Here is a 21,936-nt window from a genome sequence, read left to right on the forward strand (position 1 = left end):
AATTTTGTACAATTCTGTGCACAATAATCCACAATAATTGATAATCCAGTAATCCACAATAAAAGAAAGTGAACATTTATAGGACACTTTTTAATATATTCTATTACAACTTTATTTAAATGTAAAAAAAAAAAAAAAAAGAGTCAAGGCATCATTAAAACTTCTGATAGGTTCAGTGAAGGAAAAAGTGCATCTAGTGGTTGTTAAAGTACCAGACACCCAACACTAGGTGTCCCCCCTTCTCCTCCGGTGCAATCATATGTCATAAGATTATGATATCACAGACGGTAATGGCACCAATCTACTAATTCTTCTTTTAGATCTTTAGCTATTCTTGCGTGATAGACCGGTCTTAAATGAGAGAAGGGAATTTATTAATGAGATGGATTTCTCGTTAAGGCCAAACAAAGAACGACCCGTGTAACCGCCCACCTGAACTCCACCTATGTACTGTAGTCTATTGGCAGTGACTGCTGATGAGATATTAGTAATCTACTCTTGTAGCATCAACCTAGGACCTTTATCAGACCATTTCAGACTGGTTTATATTCACTTTATTTGCTTTAAACCCAAAGACATAACGAACGTAAAACTATTGCTATATGTTTATTGTGATGTAAAAAAAAGAAAAAAAGAAAAAGAAGAATACATATAAAACGGCTCTTATTTATTTGCAGTGACTTGGCAGTAAGCAGGATTGTGTGAATGAAGCAGGACCCACCAGAATATTGTTCAGATGTTGTTCATCTGGTTTTCATCTTTTATTTATTTTTATAACACTTTACAATAAGGTGCCATTAATGTTAATCTATAAACATTAACTAAGCAATGTATTTGTTACAGTATTCATTAATCTTTGTTGACGTTAGTTAATAAAAAATACAACTGCTCATTGTTAGTTCACGTCAGATCAGGTCTATTAAATAATATTGAAAGATACAGTCTTTGATTTTAATAATGTATTGGTAAATGGTAACTTGGAGAACTACATTTTAGAACTACATTAATGCATACACTAATGTTAACAAAAAATGTAAACTTATTGTAAAGTGTTACCTTTTTTAACATTTTAATTCAATTAAGATCATATATTATTTCAGCATCTTACAGTTCCCTTTGCTAGGGTCACCTAGTGGGTCATTTACTCACCCTTGCCATTCCAAACCTCTGATTTTTTTTTATTTAGAAGAATTTTGGTGACCAAACAGTTTTGGTTTCCATTGACTAATGTATTGCTATTTTAGGTTTTGTAATCAGGCTCCTAGTAGTATATTTCAAAGAAGTTCAGTCAGCCAGTGGAATGGCTTTGGGGTCCAATTGGGTACAGTTTTGATGGGGTTAGGATTTGGGGCGACTCCGGCCTCCTGGTTGAAAAACTCTGGATTAAAATGAATCAGAGAAAAAGATCGTCCGCCCCCATCCGGCAGCAGCTGGGAGTTTAATTACCACACCTGATTTATGCATGATTAACACACGGCTATAACTTACCTTTCGCGCCAAAGCACTGCCATAAGTTTCCTCTACTTTTCACCAAACAGGCTTGATATCACAGCAGAATGGATGTGCGTTACTCTGGCGGGAGCATATGGTATATTTCTCCGTCATCAATAATTCACGCGAAATGAGCAAAAATTAGTCGGCCCGGTTACTGCCGAGTTTGTTCCGCATTAATTTTGCCGACATGTTCTAAATGGGGTCGTTAGGCTGAAAACAAAGTGCCTCTCTCTTTTTCTCTCCGTGTATTTAAAAGAGAGAATTGCTTAGTGAGAGTCTTGTTCACAATCTTACACCTGCTCTCTTTGTAAATAAGAATATTGTTTACAACCCATTGCAGGCTATGAAGTTACGTGACTGATTATCAAATTTAGTTCTAATTGAGAAATACTTCACACCCTGCCATAATAAAGAGAGAGATCTGCCATGCAATCCTAACTGATTTTGCAGCAAGGCATGCTTTAAATGATCGTTGCAAAGATGGAATTGTCGTCTGCACAGACACACACACACACAAACACACACACACACACACACACACACACACACACACGGTCATATAGGCCTACGTCTGTATAAACCTACACAATCCTTAGTGCTTCTACATATTGTTGGCTTAACCTCGCATGGCCCTAATCTTTCTGTGCACCGGCTGCTGCTCTAGTGGCACTCTGTCACTCACAGTCTATGAGGTTCAGCTGAGCAAGAAAAGGAAAAGAAAAGAACAGAAAGAATAAGGTGAGAAAATGTCCCTCTCAGTCCAGGCTGGCTCAAGTGCCGGCCGTGTGAGTGAAGAAGAGAGCTGGAGGTGGAGGACCATTAGACCACAGGGATTATTAGATTTTTAGGGGAGGTATGACCCCTCCTGTCCTCTCTTCTGACACCCACACTCATTCATGCACACCTAACCTGCCATGCCAAATGTAATGAATAGACTCTGACATTGTGGCAGAATTGGATGTTTGAGAATTGTGCTACCCTGTTACATGGTGAGAGAGAAGGAGAGGCTCGGGGAGCAAAGGTCTGGAATGTCACCTTCCGTCATGATCCCTAGATGATTTCTAGAGAGGTTTTATTGTTCCGAATGGAATAGCTACTACTTACTCTGGGTGCACATATATAAAAATGGATATTGTTTTTTATTATTAATTATTTTTCATAATTAATTTATATACAGCATTTTAGTAATGTATTATTTAGGCCAATCATCTAGACAAAATATAAATAATTTAAAATAAAATATTATATTATAAAATTTTATACTATTTTGTTTAAATAAAAACTGAAAGGCTGAAAACTAAAATCAGTCTTATTTAGGCGTCCTAACATTATAATGTACAATATATGTGCAATCATGAACAATATCCACCTATTTCGACACATACTGATCATAAAGTATATTGACCGAAAACAAATAAATGTTTTGCATTCTTAGTATGGGTACTTCTGACTATTTCTTTAAATAGTATGTAAACAGCAGGCATTATTCCACAATAAAGTCATCACATTGCATTTGAGTCACATATGACCATCATCTTGGAAATAAAATATATTTATGAGTCCAGGAAAAGACTTTAAAAAAGGGTTTGCGCTTTACACAATAGAAATTAAAGATTGAAATGGTTTTGCACACTGCATTCATTTGTGGGATAGCCTATTGATATAGCATGCTCTATTGTATACTGCATATAGTACAAAAGTACTAGATTGGCGGGACTTTTTTAATGCCGATTTGCATACTTTGCACAGTATACTGCTGTTGAAATAATAAAGAGTATGTTTGTAATCTATTCTGAACATAGCCAGCAGCTCAGCTCACATGTATTTCCTCCTGCTCTGCTCTTGTGGAGGAATTCATGCATTGAAAGAGAGTGGAGAACACAAGGTCTCATTAATTTACCAATGTGGTTAGTTAAGCTCAGTCAGATATGAAAAAGAGCTTAAATCATTTGCCTAGCTTTGCATAGTTCACACCCTCTGCTCATATCACTAAATACTCACTAAACCATACAAAGCTGGCGAAACTTTTACCGCTCCATTGGTGCATACAGTAGATTTCAGTCAGCGTATGGGTTTGTCATTAAACACAGGCTAATGTGAAAGAGTCTAAGCCATCAGCCCACACCTGCTACATACTCGCCAGCTTTCTCGAAATGCCAAAAGTGATTGGTGTTTGCCTTTATTTTGTGTCAAATTTCTTGATTTTTGTGGTTCTGCAAGGTTGTTTTGGGTATAATATAAAAACGGAAAATTTCTCTGAGTAAATCAGTCTTAACAAATTCTACATTTGAAGATGCAGTGTGTAGGGGAAATGCAAATAGGCCTATGAAGGTTGTACAAAAACAGAGCGTACAAAAGCAAAAACAGGCAGTTAAATGTAAATTGTAAAGTACAGGACAGGCATCAACCATGGTGTTTGTGTTGCTGTGGTAGGGGTTATAATGTGATGAGACTAGAGGTTTCAGAGTTAAATGTGTTGGAACAAATGCCTTTCATTGTCATTGATTGTTTTAATTGAACAGGATGAGAATGGGCCATTCTTTTTGCTGAAGCCTGTGGGTAAAAGGTCTAACAAATCTTTAAGACAGGTACAGTATGATGGAAAGTAAAGGAAAAAGTCACACAGTGAAAATTGCATTTGAATGGACCATTATTGTAAATACATGCAGATTGTTCAAAATGAGATTAATGGACATGTATTGCTCAAAACGTTTATACTGAATATTGACTCTTTCTCTCTCTCCTAGACACTCTCTGTCAGGTGAATGTCACTTCACTGCTGGGAAATTTAACGTTGCTTTTAACCTGTGCTGCCATGTAATTACCTTGACATTTACCCTTCATTAAATCAACTCTACAGCAGCCATTTTATTTTTCCTGACTCTCCACATTGAGACAGACGCCAGTAATTATACATGCTAATAATTAGAAACAGTGGGCTGTGAAATGCAGAGCAAATACTGTAATTTCCCATGATTCCTGACCTCCCCTGCGTCGTTCATTATTTTTGTGGCGAGAGAGAGAGTTGAAGGGCAGAAATACGATTAGAGAACTGTGCGATGAGACCGAGTGAATGAGTCGGTGACAAGGGGAACGCCTGCTACTCCTCTCATTTTGTCCAACGCTTCCGTTATTAATACAACTGCCGGGGAATTGGTGCAATGGTGGATGGCGGCGGTAACGATCCACCAGGGACTCGTCAATCAAACTTCCCAATGCCACCCCGAATTGAAATTTCATCTGCATTTGAATTAGCAACATTATTCGCCAATTTACCTCAGAGTGAACATTTTTCCATTGGAGATGGAATTAAATTAGAAAATGAGTGAGTCTTTAATTTCCAGATTATTAATCACAGAATATAATTCACCTCCACATACCTTAAGGGCAACCACATTATCCTAAGTGCCATTTTATCTCCTGACCGTGAAGCTGATGCCCTGATGGCGAGGTGTCATACAAATCTAGTTTTTCAGAAGCAGATGATAAAAGAATACATCTCGCTCCATCATGGAAGACATAATATTAGCAGCACTTCCTGCCTGAGAGCTTATTTGACATGAAATTGGGTAGTTTTTAACCTATAAATGCCGCAGTAAAATTACTTTTCTGTAAGTGGGGAAAGTCAGCATAATTTGAGATTTATTCTGATGGGAAATGGGTCATGTACAAAGACCGTTCAAAGGGACTGGCTTAGCTTCAGCTGAATGAAAGTCTTGAACTAGCAAAATAGTCGAGCACTAGATTTAGAGGTTGATTTAATTGATTTTATGCTTATTCTTGGCCTGTTGTGATACTACAGCAGCCATACTAACCAAACCTTCTGGGCATGCTTAGAGTCCTGTCTGAATGTGAAACCTTTAATTGATACCTTTTATTATTATTACTGTTATTATTTAATCTATAAATATTTATTTTTTTGTAAATAATGAACAACATTAAATACATTTATAAATAATTAATATAATATTATTTACTAGACAATACATTTTAAATAATTAAAAAAATTTTTTTAATAAAATAATTATTTTACAAACACCCATGATATCTACACACTATTATGCAGTAAAACACCTGTTACAGTACACCAAAACTCACACATTTGTCAATCATTATTTCTCTAGTTATTACTTTTTAGCATTTATGTGCTTGTTGGTTGAGGTTGTTGATGGTTCTACTGTTATGTCCACTTCAATTGAAATATGCTTTTTGTTTTAGATAAATGAAAAACATTTTCAAGCGTACAGAACCGGAATTGTTGCAGTAAAATCTCTATATGATTTTGCATGGTGTTCGAACAGAATCTATGTCTGAAAATGGCTGTTTATTTAAAAGGCTTTCTTTTCTCCATGGTGAATTCAGGCAGAATTTGAACCATGACATAGCGGAGGGCAGCGCTGCCGTCAGACTGAACTTAATGCCAGGCAGTAATGGTGGCTCTTAGTCAAACCTGAAGTCCTGGGGTACCACAGCGCTCCCTGTGCAGGTGTGCATGAATATTAATGTTAATACTTTTAAAGCATTACAGACTTAAATGTGACAGAGCAGCTAGCGGCTAATCACAGATAAAAGCCCATTACAACTCTAACTACTGCTCTGTCTGTGGACTGAGCCACTCTGAAGGTCAGTTTGAAATGTTTCAAATCAGAAAACGCGAATACGATACTGACTTTAACTCTAGGTTTATAGACTCACATTATGAAAATGGTCTTGTTTAAAATAGTACATAAATTGTTCCTAGTTGTGCTAATGGCTATGATGTGCTAAAGCTAATGTGCATGGTATGTTTGCTGTTCAGAGAGTTTATTCAGTTTGACTTTAGGACAGTTTGGAAACTTTACCTGGCAAGAGATAAATAACACAGTCATTAGGAGGTGAATATGCTGTAGCCAGAGAAAAAACAGCATCTCATCAAATCTTGTCTTTAAAGGCTGTGTTGTGATGTTGAAACATCCAGGTGTAAAAGACCAAATCAGATTGATAAAACAAGGTAAGAGGTCTAATTAGATTTTGTCAAATTGACTGTTTGACAGGCGTTTGAAGGAGACGCATCAACATTCAAAAGATTGGGGTCAGTTATTTTTATTATTATTTTTTTATTATTGAAGGATTAATACTTTTATAAAAGTGACAGCAAGGGCATTTTATAACAAAATATATTATAAATTAATTTTGTATTGTATTTGTAAATTAAATTAATATTGTAATATGACTGAAATGTGATCCTGACACGTTTTTCTTCTGAATGAGAGAAAACATTTTCTGTGACAGTTAGGCTACGTCCTGTAAATAAATAACCAAGGTTACGCTCATGAACAAGTCAGTAGATTTAGTACATCCATTAGAATTCATTTGTGAAGAATTAGAGATTTTGTTGTATTTAGCCCTGATCAGTTTGATCAAGGATTGTTAAAGCTCATCAGATGCCCCACGGTTTTGTTGAAAAGAGTGTTTGTCTCGAAAAGACATAGATGGTTTTCATGAATTGTGATCTTAGGTGGATAAATGAGAGAATTATCCAAACCACTGAGCTAGGGGAATACTCTGTAAAGAAATATAGATAGAAAATAGGCAAGAAGGGCAAGAGCGTATAACAGATAAACAAAGGCTTATATATACGTCCAGCAGAGCGAGGGGAGATGTCACACAGCATGTAGGAATACAATCTAAAACAAGCACTACACTCCATCGCTAAAAAGAGATTAAGACCTCATGGGGTCAGTTGCAGAGAGATAACACACAACAAACAGCTCTTACAGCTAACGCCTCCCGACTTTAACAACAGCAGGCGGCTTCACGAGACACCGTGCCACAACAATCCATCACCGCGAGGACGTGTTTGCCAACACGATAGTATGACAAATGATGGCTGGCTTGATTGAAACCTGACAAAATTACCTTTTATTTTATAATAATGTCTGGCAGCAAAGCCCAGCCCACGATAAACACAGATCCATCACCTGACTGTCAGCGACCGACTCTCTGTAATGGCTGATCAGCGAGTTTAGCCTTCAAGACTCCAAACTTACCAGCAAACTGTCAACACAAGCCCATACCGCCCCGACACTGACAAATACTCACCCTGACAGGGCCACAAATCACGCGCTGAAGAGTTTTAAAACTCAATATTCACTGGCCACGCATCTGCGGCGCTCTTGTTAAAAGTGTATTACGGCGGCCTCAGCTACCAACACACTCTTTATTATTACTGTATTGACAGCGACTATAATAAAGTTGTGTTTTTGGAAAGCTCGGAAGATGGGAAAGGCAGGAACGAGGGAGAAAGACAGCCTGAGAGGGGGTAAAAAAGCAATAGCTATAATGACAAAGGTCCCTTCTCTGGAATATGGTGAAATGGCTCATTGATTGAAAAATGTTATGGTGAAGAAAAAAAACCCCAAAAAAACATGAAAGTGTTGTGATTGATGACTCTTTCTCTCTTTAATTCCTAGCCTCAGCCCTGAAATACACAAGCAATAATACAGAAAATGACTTTGCCTCTCACTCGCAACTGTACACATGTATTGAGTTATCAGTTTCGGACCCGTCCTAATTCAAACCAACCAGATTATCGCACCGCATCATCATTATCATTGGCTTTTGTTGTCACGTAGTTTTTTGTCACATTTGTTGACTGAATTATACATTGGTTATTGTTAATATCATATGTAGTTTTATTAATGGCATAGTTCACCCAAAAAGGAAAATTGGGTCATTTACTCACTCCCATGTCATTCCAAACCTGTATGACTTTCTTTCTTCTGCAGAACACAAAAGATTGGGTGTTTTGGACCCCATTGACTTAAATTATATGGACAAATACAGTCAAAACATTCTTTAAAATATCTTTTTGAGTTCCACATAAGAAAATATCCCAGTAACACTTTATAATAAGTATACAGCAATAAAGTACTTACAAATCATTTGCATTAGCTTATAATTAATTTATAGTTTATATATTGTAGTCTCTACATTATTAATGGATAATATATAATAGGCTATATACAAATAGTGAGTTCTTCATTCATTGTCACTGTAATTAACGAAATATGTAAAGATTTAGATTTTTTTATTTTTTATGCTTTAACGCCTTATTAACCTTCTATTAACACCTTAAGTAGTTTAGATTAGGTCACAGAAAATCGGAAAATTGCATTAAGTGCTTTAAACTAACCTTGGGCATTAATTGCATATTTACACTAAGATACACTGAGCATATATATATATATATATATATATATATATATATATATATATATATATATAATGTATGTATATATGTATACAGAAAATCACATTGTATGATTTTTAAATAATTAATTTGCATTTTATTGCATGACATAAGTATTTGATCACCAGTAAGAATTACGGCTCTCACAGACCTGTTAGTTTTTCTTTAAGAAGCCCTCCTGTTCTCCACTCATTACCTGTATTAACTGTACCTGTTTGAACTCGTTACCTGTATAAAAGACACCTGTCCACACACTCAATCAAACAGACTCCAACCTCTCCACAATGGCCAAGACCAGAGAGCTGTGTAAGGACATCAGGGATGAAATTGTAGACCTGCACAAGGCTGGGATGGGCTACAGGACAATAGGCAAGCAGCTTGGTGAGAAGGCAACAACTGTTGGCGCAATTATTAGAAAATGGAAGAAGTTCAAGATGACGGTCAATCTCCCTCGGTCTGGGGCACCATGCAAGATCTCATCTTGTGGGGCATCAATGATCATGAGGAAGGTGAGGGATCAGCCCAGAACTACTTGGGCAGGACCTGGTCAATGACCTGAAGAGAGCTGGGACCACAGTCTCAAAGAAATCCATTAGTAACACACTACGCCGTCATGGATTAAAATCCTGCAGCGCATGCAAGGTCCCCCTGCTCAAGCCCCAGCGCATGTCCAGGCCCGTCTGAAGTTTGCCAATGACCATCTGGATGATCCAGAGGAGGAATGGGAGAAGGTCATGTGGTCTGATGAGACAAAAATAAAGCTTTTTGGTCTAAACTCCACTCGCCGTGTTTGGAGGAAGAAGGATGAGTACAACCCCAAGAACAGCATCCCAACCATGAAGCATGGAGGTGGAAACATCATTCTTTGGGGATGCTTTTCTGCAAAGGGGACAGGACGACTGCACCATATTGAGGGGAGGATGGATGGGGCCATGTATCGCGAGATCTTGGCCAACAACCTCCTTCCCTCAGTAAGAGCATTGAAGATGGGTCGTGGCTGGGTCTTCCAGCATGACAACGACCCGAAACACACAGCCAGGGCAACTAAGGAGTGGCTCCGTAAGAAGCATCTCAAGGTCCTGGCGTGGCCTAGCCAATCTCCAGACCTGAACCCAATAGAAAATCTTTGGAGGGAGCTGAAAGTCTGTATTGCCCAGCGACAGCCCCGAAACCTGAAGGATCTGGAGAAGGTCTGTATGGAGGAGTGGGCCAAAATCCCTGCTGCAGTGTGTGCAAACCTGGTCAAGAACTACAGGAAGCGTATGATCTCTGTAATTGCAAACAAAGGTTTCTGTACCAAATATTAAGTTCTGCTTTTCTGATGCATCAAATACTTATGTCATGCAATAAAATGCAAATTAATCATACAATGTGATTTTCTGGATTTTTGTTTTAGATTCCGTCAAATTACAGACTTCTACATGCTTTGTAAGTGGGAAAACCTGCAAAATCGGCAGTGTATCAAATACTTCTTATCCCCACTGTATATATATGTATATGTATATCATTATTTCTATTTATTTCTATCATTATTTCTAAGGAAAGCATGGATAAAACATGGAAATCCAGCAAGGGTGTGTGCGTGTGTGTGTGTGTGTGCTTAATGTATTTGTAAATATTTTAGACACACAAAATGAATGCAATTAATGTCGTTTTCACATTTTCTGTGACCTAATCTAAAGTGAAACTATTTACTCCTAAAAATCATTAACAACTCCTTTAGCACTGGTTGAAAATACTGTTCATCACTTATGATCACATATGTTTAATAATGCATATATCACACATGGTTAATCCAGTAAATTGTTGATAAAGCATCATTTTTTTTCAAACTCTTTACATGTTAACTAATTAATCAAAACTAATTTTGTTAATTACAGTGACAATAAATTAAGAACTCACTATTTGCATAACCTATTAATATATTAAACATGTAGAGACTACAATATATAAACCATGAATTAACTGTAAAGTAATAGTTTGCAAATGATTTGTAAGTACTTTATTACTGTATTACAAAGTTTTATCAATATCTCATGTTTGGAACAACATGACAGAAATGTAATTTTTACATGATCTATCCCTTTGATTAAATGTTGTAAATATGTAGATTTATTGGTTGTTTTAGCCCTATGATAACATTCCCATGCTTGAGCATCATCTCTAATCGTAGTGTAGTGCTCATCATGGCTAAACCACGGCAGCCACATAAGCTCTGTCACACTCTGGATACGGCCCACTAAGTGTGCTTAAGGCTCATTGTTAACATAAGGCCAAATCTGTAATATAGCATGGACAATTAAGTGCACAATTTTTGTATAAATGCAAAATCCTTCACTGTGAATAATTCAGTCAGCCCTCTCCAGCTCGTTTAATAGAATGGCGGGAGAGTGAGGGAGCTCATTTGGCCGTGCAGCCGGGTTTAATTAGATTTTATGATGTATGGTATTGCTAATTCGGTGGCCCTCTGTGCGCTGTCTAAGGCGGCCCTTTGCTCTCTAGCTCGGCTGTCGCGGACCCATTTTTAACCGTATTGAAAAATTCAGGCTTTATTATCGCCCAGCTCACTCACTCCACCCAATCAGAGCGCAAAGTAATGAGCTGCTTAACTCTCTCTCCCTTTTCCTCCATATCTAATTCCCTCCCTCTAAAGGAAAAGCACGAAAAGACAAGAATGAGGGAGGAGTGCATTGGCTATTGAGTTAAGAGGTTAGTAAAAATGAAATGAAAAGGACAAGAAGTTAATGGAAAAAGAAAAGAGGAGCTTGCCGATAACGGACAACTGAAGTGGGAATGAGTGACTGGAAGAAGGTAGTAAAAGAAGTGGATGAGGTAATGAAGAGATGGGAAGTTAAAAATGTGGTGGTGGTGGTGGGGGGGGGGACATTGATGCCCCAGCGTCAACAACCTCGCCGCATTAGAACTAGTGGTACTGATTCATGAGGGAACTTTCTACAAGCCTGTAGCCATTAGCCCACAGTTCCTGCGGCTGTCAACGGGCCGCGGCCGAGGCTGGCTAATGCACTGTTCCTGCATGAGCTACCAGCCTAATACATCTCACTCGAAGAAAGGTCACCACTGGAAGGCAAACAGATTGGGGGAAACACAGCAGGATAGCGGGGCATGGGAAGTGGGGGTGCAAAGAGTCTCTGACCTGGTGCCAACACATATACACACGTACAGTATGTGCATGAACAAACATTTCCTTGGCTATTCTAGAATAAACCTTTCAAGCTGACTAGGTCAACAACAGCATTATAATTTTCCCAGAAAAGGAGAAATGTATCATAGGGAGAATTAAGAGGAATAGATGGAAAAGTGCAATCTGACAAGGCTGGTAAGAAGAGAGAGTGTGTGTTAGAAATGAGATGAATGTGGCAGAAATTAAATTAAAGGTGTAAAAATTAGATTAACGGTCAAAGGTGTCAAAACTTCAGTTAATGAAAAATATCTCTCAACTCCTCTAATTACTTGTCTCCTCAAGCAGGTAACGGCAGGTGAGAGATTAAATGAGATTCCTGGACAGATGAACAGCTCATTGCAGCACTCCTGATATTTCTGTTCTAATATTTTGGAATGTTGGAAAAAGTGTAACATTTTTCATGTATTTATGAACTGTAGGACACGTTAGGGGATTTTTCTTAACCAGCTTTTCCCCCCTTAAAATTTAGGCGAAAAAAAAAGAGTAATATAATATTATTTTTCAAAAATATATCTTGAATTAAGTTTATTTGTCTTACTCAGTTGGCAAATGGTTGCATTTTGATCTAACCATTAACCTCACTACATATTGTTAGATTTGTTTTATATACAGAAAAAAAATGAAATGGTAATGGATGATCTTGATTTATAATATAAAGATATATTCTCTAAATACATATCAGATGCAGTTTTTCTTTATATTCTCTTCATATTGAATGCAGTTTTACTTCTTAAAATGTTTTATTGCATTTCAATTTTTCTATATTTGTATACTTTAAAACCTTTACTGACATTCAAAATATTCAAAAGTGATTTTATTTCTTATTTATTTGTTTATTTTGTAACATCTAGAGAGAAAACACACACAGGTTTGGTACCCATTGGGGAAGTCTGTTGCCTGGCACTGAACCAATGCAAAAGCCACATTAAAACCTACCAACCTCAAAATCTAACAGTAATCCATTTACAACTAATCAAACATTTACAGAAGTACAGCTCCAGCCAGAGAGAATGATTCATCAACCACAAACCCCATGTTCCCTTTCACCCCACATCTCGTTATTCACACTGTATCTCAATCTACCTATGCAAATGAGTCGCGAGGGCCATAGAGAGGGAGAGAGAATGATAAACAAATATTCATCCATCCTGCTGAGGAAATTAGAGGAAAGAAGGCTAGACAGAGATTTGGGCCTGGTTATAATGCCAGGTTTGTGAGTGAGTGAGTGTGTGTGTGTGCGCTTGTGTCACTTTCTCTTGCTCTCTCCATCTTTAGCGTGTGAATTATGCATATGGCAGTAGCCTGTCAGCACCGTCGAGGTGAATTAACTGAGCACGTCGCAGCTTTCGTTATAAATCCCACAGCCTGGTTTTGTACCCGTTTTCCCAACATTCTGTATACCTGTGCGATGACGGATTAACGCGCTGTTCAGATTAATGTCACCGCCCCGCGCCAAGTTCACTAGTGAGTAGATGTAGGGGGGGTAGATGTGTGAACCCCAGGCCCTTGGATTGAGAGACCTCAATTTTTTTATCCTTCATTTTTTGAGAGACAGGCTCACCCCTTCTGTATGGTAATCCTCTGGTGGGGTCACCACAGGCTAGGCGGCTGTGACTGTTCCCCCATTACGGGCCCCATTTGTATATCAGGTTGTAATTACACCGCGCCTGCCCTCAGGCCTACATTGACCGATCTCACCTTTCAGAAATATACGATTCAAACACAATATAATTATGGCTGTATTAAATGACTAATGAATTCACATGCTGCTAAGTTCCCTCCGCAGCCGTCATTTGTAAATATTTCAGACGTGATTCTTTGAAAATTTATTCTTCAGAAGCCGATATGAAATAAGGGAGGGTTTACCTCTTAAAGGTCTCGATTTTTTTTCCCTCGTAGCCTCTAACTCTCCGATACAGACGCGAAAACATCTTGTCCCAAAACTCTTCTGTGGTTACTGAAATTTCCACGCTTATCATAAAGTCAGAGTGTGGCAGGTTATTATGCTAAAGGCCATTTCCAGTGTTTCTCAGCTTTAAATGGTTAAAATCAGGGAGCTGTTTTGAAATAAAAATCCGCTGCCTTCTCATACACCCTAGACGCGTATAATGCTCCTGAAGGTGGCGGCGGCCAATTCTTTCTCCCTCAGAATAAAGTGTACCCTTTTTTATTTGAGATGAAAATGTCAGTAATTTATGTAAGATTGATGATGTCTTACATTTGTACCCAATAAATGAAAAATAGATGAGCCCAGAGTTCTTTCGTTTAATATTTAAGGCAATATTAAAGCCTCTGTACAGCCAGTGGAAGTAGTTTTATTTAAGAGGAATAAGACTATTGGGCATTGTTTGCTGAGCACTTCATGTTTATTTGATGGGATTTTTGTGGCTTTCTGAGGAATTCAGACGCTATGGAAATCGCACAGTACATCTAAAGCTACTCTGTGTTTTTTATATAGCTGGCATTTTAGAAGTTTGTGTGTCTTCATATCTGTCTGAATACACCTACACCTTAAGTTAAGTTTGTTTATTCTCCCTGCACTGCAAAAAAATGAAAAAAATTGTGACTTCACTGTGTAAGATGTGTATATATATGTATACTTAGGGGTGTAACGATACCCTCATGTCACGATTCGGTACATGTCATGATACTGAACTCACGATATGATATTTTTGCGATACTCCAAGACATATGGTAAAAGGTTAACAAAAAATTAACTGTTGATTAAAATGCTTAATTATTACATTGGGTGTGGAAATGAATAGGCTTGGACTTGGTGCTAGTAGCCCAATGCACAAGACATTAGTGACACCAGAATAAAAAGATTCATGATTCTGAAGCTGAAAACAGAGTTATTTTAGACGAATATGCTTGCACTCTTTCACTGACTAGATATATTTAAAATAATGAGGGCCCCTTTTTACTGTAACATAAGACATTTGGCATTATCAGGACCCACAAATATTCCCCCAATGCATTATTAGTTAGTTAGGGTTAGTTTTAAGGTATTCTAACAAGAAAATCAGACACAGCTGAGAGAGTTTTCACAATAGCCCAACAAGGATTTTGCCCCTGTACCTACAAACCTTTTTTTTTTTTTAAATACACAATCATAATTCAAGTTTTAAAAAAGAGATCATCCTCTGAGCCAGTAATAGCGCATCTTCTTGGAGTTCATGAATGTCAATTGCTCGAAAACGGACTCATTCATAATGAACAGCACCTAATTTCGTCCTCCGAGAGCTGCATTAGTCAATAAACTGCTGTACTTCTGAGGTATTTGCTTGATATAGATGTATCTCGAAGCAATCAGGCCTGCCATGGAGTTGAGTAGTACTTCTCACTCTAGTGCTGGCTAACTGCCTTATTCAATCTAAGTGCAGAACAACGGCGGGTGCTGGTCTCTCCCGCATAAGGAAATTAAATCAAGCCTCAAAATCTGTACCCCTAGCAGGCAAAATAAAAAGACCCCCCCCCCCCCCCCCCCCCTCTCTCTCTCTCTCTCTCTCATGGCTCTAAAATGGGACTTTACAAGCTTGATTCTGGGCCTCCGCGTTATTTGATTAACGTCAATTTGCCGGTGTTTGAACCGTACATCAGAAGGGCGAGTGGCAGCAAGTCAGCCGCATGATCAGGCCTCTACACACACACACTTGAGCATGAGGCCTGCAATCAGCCACAGCTGAGGAACAAGTGGCCCAAACACAGCTGTCTGTCGGCCCACACCCGCCCCAGTAATAACGAGCAGGAGCTCGGCATTTTCACAGAGATTAAAAAAATGAGTTAAGAGAGGAGGTGGGAAGGGGGAGGGAGAGAACTAGAGAGATCTTAGCGCTGCCGTGACAGACAAAGCGAATGCACTCTATGAGAAAACGAGTGCGTTGTAAAGTGGAGCGGTCTAATGCAGCCAGATGGAGAGAGAGCTGGATGGTGACCAAGGTTATATAAGCTTCTAGAGTTTGAGAGATCTGATTGGTGGGATCAACACTTTGGCACAGAGAATGAACGGATCTAATGAGTGCTATCTGCAAAATGGCCTCCTGTAGAACTTCAATGGGTTTGTCCTATTATTGCAGACGTAGTCCTCGTGGAAAGACAGAGGTGGAGGATGGCCCACTCAAAGCACAGCCGTCGCACTCCATCTTGGTTATCACATGCAGTCAAAATACTGAATCCTGGCGATCGCTGTCGCTATGATGATGTTCATCCTCTTGGGTTGCGTGTTTTACATAAAACAACTGTAGCGCGTCTCGTGATTTTGTAATGTATGCTTCACAGGGCTTGCATGTACATTGAAAAACAATTGGAAAGTGTTAGTAAATTTCACAAACAATTACAAAGAAACAACTTGGAATTAAATTACATTTTTTTGTACCGAAACTAAAATAGTACTTTCTTGTAAAATGTACTCCAGTATTTATAACTTTGTAAAATCATTTTACAGTGAAGTTATATCTAAGATTTCAGATAACTTATTTTTTATTTAAATAAAAGCTGTACGTTTAATAAAAAAAAATAAGTCACAAAAAAATAAAAGCTGTACGTTAAGCTCAATAGACTGCACTTGTTTAATTTTGATTACCACAGAAATATATTTTGACTTATTCCTCCAGCAAAAATCTGGGTTGCAGTGAGGCCCTTACAAGGAAAGTGAGTGGGTCTAACACTAAAATAATAAAGTACTCACTGTTTCAAAAGTTTAGTCACAAGAAGTTAGCAATATGTGTGTTGACACTATTGTAGTGTGCAAAACAATGCCTACTTTTCAGGGTAAAGTTGCAAAATAAGCAATTTTGCAATGCCATAAACCCTAAAATTACTATTAAAAACAATTATTTATACCTAAATTATTTATTTATACCTTATAAAAAACAGCTTTATACCTATATATTATATATATATAAAATTATTTTATTTTTTTTTGCAATAAAGATTATGCTATTAAATTCTATCAATTGATCTGAACCTGGAATATTCCTTAAAGAGTTTAAATCCTTAAGCCTGACCTCATCCATTAACCTCGGGTGAAGAAGAGGTTCGGCTTGCTAACCAGCGTAGCCTCGGGCTCTACTTTACCATAGCTGCAGCTGACTGTGTGTACGCTGTTGTGTTATGCTGGCGTCCGCGACCACCAGATGGGTTCCATGTTGTAATTCACTCGTTGATACCCCCTATTGGCTTATTCAGATGATATTAACTGACAGTCATTTGCTTACGGGACACAAATTAAATCATCCGGTGGCATTAAGGAGCTCTCTGCGGGCTCTAGAGAATAAATACAGCACTATGAGAGATTTTGTTGCGTGATTTAAGGAATGAAAGCAATTGATTGAGCTGGCGCACTGCAGCTGTGTCCAATAACACAAAGTAGGTCTGTAATATATACATATATTTATATTTTTACGTCTCGTGTTAGTTTTACTGCGCTGTTGTATAGTTTCGAAGCCGGTACAGATACCTAGATTTTACAGTCAGTTGTGATTATGACGGATGTCTTCAAGCAGGCCGTGCTGGCATGTTCGATCTGGACACCATGGCACAAAGGGCCTGCCCTCAGCACAGCTGATATGAATTACCCACAGGTAAAGCAGAACAATCACGAAAAGAACTGTGGCCCGTCCATTGCTGCAGCATTTACAAGAAATCAATATCAATACTTAATGTAAGCTGGGTGAAAAATGAGCCAGCATAGAGAGGGCATAATAACAGAACAAATGAAAGACCTTGGAGTGTCTCCCCTCCCGGTGGGGAACGAGGGGAAAGGGGGATGGAGAAAATAGGAGAAAAAGAGGAGAGGACAGAAATTCTACTTAAGGGGTGCGTTGTTTGTATTCACAAAACAAGTGAAATGCTACTGATCGTTTTATGTAAAGTCACATATAAATTTGGACTGTGAGGCCTGTCGAGCTGTATTGTAGTAGAATTGTCGATGATGCTGAGAACTTTGTGTTGAAACTTTCTGCCATGTTTAAAACATTTATTACATTTGAAGAGAATTCAGTATACAGTGTATGTTGTGAATATACATTTCAGTATATGAATATGTAATACCTGATATTGTTTGATGTGCCCACTGAAGTGCATTGAAACGCGCAGCATTATTCAATGTGTTGACGTAATTTCCACCGAAACAGGAAGACAGGGTGGGACATATCAAGCAGCTGCTCTTCTTTTTTAAAGTAGCCAATAGTGTTTCATTTATATTACAGCTCGGCCAGAGCCGTTGAGCTTGGTAAGCCTCAGTTTTCTCCTAATCTCTATCCGTTTCTCCTCCAAATCTCCTCCATATCTCTTTAAAATATAGCATTCTGTGCAGAATTTAAATGGGTCCGATATGTTTTCTGGTCTGCTCCGACTCGTGCATATGTTCCGCTCTGTGCTATCATGTTCTGGACCGCAGCAGACTGTATAGTGCACTATATATGTGCCATTCACCATACAGAAAAAAGTAAATGTGTGAACAAGTGACCGATTTTAGCCGCAGCTAAAAAGGAGCGGGACGTTTTAGATTCTAGAGAGCATCTGATTGGACAGAAAATCTGATGAGAAGCTGAAGTGCTGAGTAATGAAATCATTTATCCATATTGGCGGAAGTGAGAGACTGTAAGTTTTGAATGTTTATATCTTCTAAATGCTAATTTTGCTTTTGGAGCACACTAGCTTATAAATAACAGTAAGGCAAACATATTCTTACTTGGCCAAAAAACTTCCATTTTGATTTCATGGGGACTTTAAGCTATACATGCACTTTTTCATTCCAAGGGTTGATTTTTATTAAATCCAATTACCAAATTTCTACTTTTTTCATGACTTAATTTATTTTTTTACTTTTCATGCATTACGATTTTTAAAAAAAAATCATGAATAATCATGATTGATATGTATACACGCATTGACCATCCTACAGCTGTGGAGTTGTTTCTGTCACAATTATGCCTTGAAGTCTTTTTTTGTGAGGTTAGTATACTTGGTTACCATGTAGACAACAGTCTCATTGAAGAGCATGCTTGAAATGAAGTCTGATACGTGATGTGTGAAGGAAAAAAATACCGCAATTAGGCAAAACATGACAAAAATATGAAAAGTTGTCCTATTTCTACCACATCTCATATAATGTATTGTATTGACAAGCATTGTGTGATGTAAATGACATTTGTTATTTAAAAAAATGATCTGCTATGATCTGTTTACAGTTGGACATTGTTAGTAGACAAATTAGATAGCCTAAAATGCATTTGAAGAAAGTTTATTTTAGTTCACAAAGCCAAAAGTGCTCATAGCCGAGGAAACACCCCATATTTATTCACCAAACTGTATACAAGTTCTAACTGGTGTACCATTTCAGTGGTGTTTGGTGTTTCAAGGGTTTGTCTTCAGAATACTGATGTAGAATGCTGTATGCAGCATGATAGTGTGTTATTTTTAACAGGCAATTGTCAAAGTCAGTTACTCGGTTTACCAGATGAGGGCACTGCAACCAAGTTCTGAAAGTCTTCATGGCTCTCTCAACACTCACAAGAGGCATTCATTCCATTTCCTGCTGTGGAACATTCTGGGAATGTCCCTTTACCTCTCAGCACTATGAGGCGGCAACACAAAAAGAGTTACAGAGAAACTGCACAGAACACATGAAGTCAAGTTGTCAAAGCTCGACACGCACTTTCTCAGAAAAACTACACTTAAAGATTTTCATACTCACCTTTTCCTCTTTGCAGGCATTTTTTCTCCTCTTTCCCACTCTTAAATGCAACAGCTGACTCTCCAATGCCTGACTCCTTCTGATCCTAAGGTGAACATCGCCAATTAGTCCTGGGAGGACGCGGTAGGTTTGCATTGTGGAGGGTGGGTGTCATGTTCGTGTTGTGGGGGGATAGAAAGCTTGGGTGCTCCCTGAGGTAATCCGCACTCAGGGCTGATAAAGTGTTCGACAGGCTCAGTGGAACAAAGGCGGACAGATATTCTTACTGACGCGCATAGTTTGTATCGTCTTTTCAGCGTGAGCTACAGCAATCATGGCGATAGGACTCTGGCAGGCATTCAAAAGCAGGCGAGGCTTTGAACCCTGCCTGGCCCGGTTGGATTATATTTTACACCTGGGGTCTGCTGAAGGACCCATATTAGCAGAACAATGCCGTTGCCTTTGAGGGGTTTAAGGTATTATGTGGCTGTAAGAAAAGGTCAGTTTGACTGCAGAGGGGAGAGGGAGGTGACCTGCATAGTGACAGTATGGCACTGGGACATGACAAGGGGGCGCTTTGTGGTAGAGCAGGTCTTAGCTGGAGGCAAGCCACAGGTATGGCAAGCGGTAGCAAAAAGTGCTGGTTCCTTTCTGACAGGAGAGCGAGAGCCGCACTTTCACTTTTGCTGTAAATGAGATGTGTGATTGTTCGAGTTTACTTGTTTTTGTGCTAATGATTAGATATTAGTTCTGCTCAACATGTATGTAATGAGCCACCTTGGTTTGTTTGGATAGCAAACTCGGCCTCTCGATCAGCATCTTCCTCCCCGTCTCTCCCTTCATCTATTCAATCCTGTATGTTCTTTAATTTCCTCCATTAACACAGACATATCAACATCTAATTACTCTCTCTCTCACTCTCTCTTTCTCCCTCTTTCAGGCTCTCATTTGCGCCATCCGTTTGCAAGGTGCTCGTTAAGCGAATGTGCTTAATTATATAAGAAGATAATTGCATGTAAATGCAGGCCCTAAAAGCTGCAGCGTTGGCAGAATGACTGAGAGCTGGCTTTCGCTACTCTGTTTGTTTATTTTAGAGTGTGGTGATTACATTGAATCTGCTAATGAAGCTAACATGTCGCAGTCTGAGTCCAAGGTGGCGACTACCCAAATTGGACACAATTAGAATGGGGGCACACACACATTCTCACAATGGTTTGTGGTGTCCAGAGTCTTATTGTGTATAATTTCCATACTATTAAGGCCTGACTCGTATTGCATTAGACACATTTGGCAAAGACTTTCTAGCTCAATGTGATCCAAAGAGACAGGCAATATTGCTCCCCTTTTAAGCCGTTTGAGACTTTGTTGTCGCTATAAAGTACTAAACTGACACCAATGTGGTTATTTACCAACCATTATTCTGTTTTCACTCACAATGATCATGCACAACTAACTGAAATTCAACATTTTGTTTTGTTGTCCACTTTATTTACGTTTCAAATGCAGTCTGTTGCTTGTTCATTCAGACCTGACTTGTCTGTAATGGTGAGTTTGAAACTCCAGTCAATTTCAGTGGATGTCAAATGAAGGATTATTTATTATGTTTTAAGCAGCAGAAGTCAAGGGGAGCGGGCAGGGAGAGGGCAGCCCCAGAGGGGTCCTTAGGGATGTTCCTTTGGTCCTGATGACATGCGTCGTCCATTATGGGGTAACAAGGGACTGGGGACGGAGGGGGGGGTTTATGGGATGGGTTGTCGCCCTCGGCAACAGAAGGCGGTCCCCCCCCCCACCCCCCTTTGGGACTGTCAACGCTGGGGCCTTCTTGAGGAATCCAGTTGTCCTAAAAACACGCACACATACTCTCCCAAGTCCCAAGTCAAGACACCAAACATATGGTTGCGTCTAATATCTGGTCTTATATCTGTTTCACCAAACCTAAACCCGCTTCACGTCACAATAACACAAAATGCCAAACTGGTCTCAGATCTGACAGACTGGCAAACTTCTACGTATTCCCAGACAGATGCTCTGAGTTCAATACTGACCTCCAGCTCTGCACCCAAGAGGGTCTTCCGTCTTCCCACTGGGATGTTACATAAAAACACGATATGTTATTTACAAAGAAATATTTGTAAATGGAGGATGAACCGGCTGGTGATAAGGTCCACGTCAGATCCCAGTGCCGCATTGCCCTTCAGAGACCGAAACATGAACCAAGAGTTGGATTAGCGAACGTGAAATGGAGGGAAGAGAAGTAATACGAATGGAGAAAATGAGTGCAGGGCGGTTGAAATGGAAGGATGGATGTCAACGGAGGTTGGCCACAGACGC

Source organism: Abramis brama (assembly GCF_963993115.1).
Source record: "Abramis brama genome assembly, chromosome: 21".
Lineage (NCBI taxonomy): Eukaryota > Metazoa > Chordata > Actinopteri > Cypriniformes > Leuciscidae > Abramis > Abramis brama.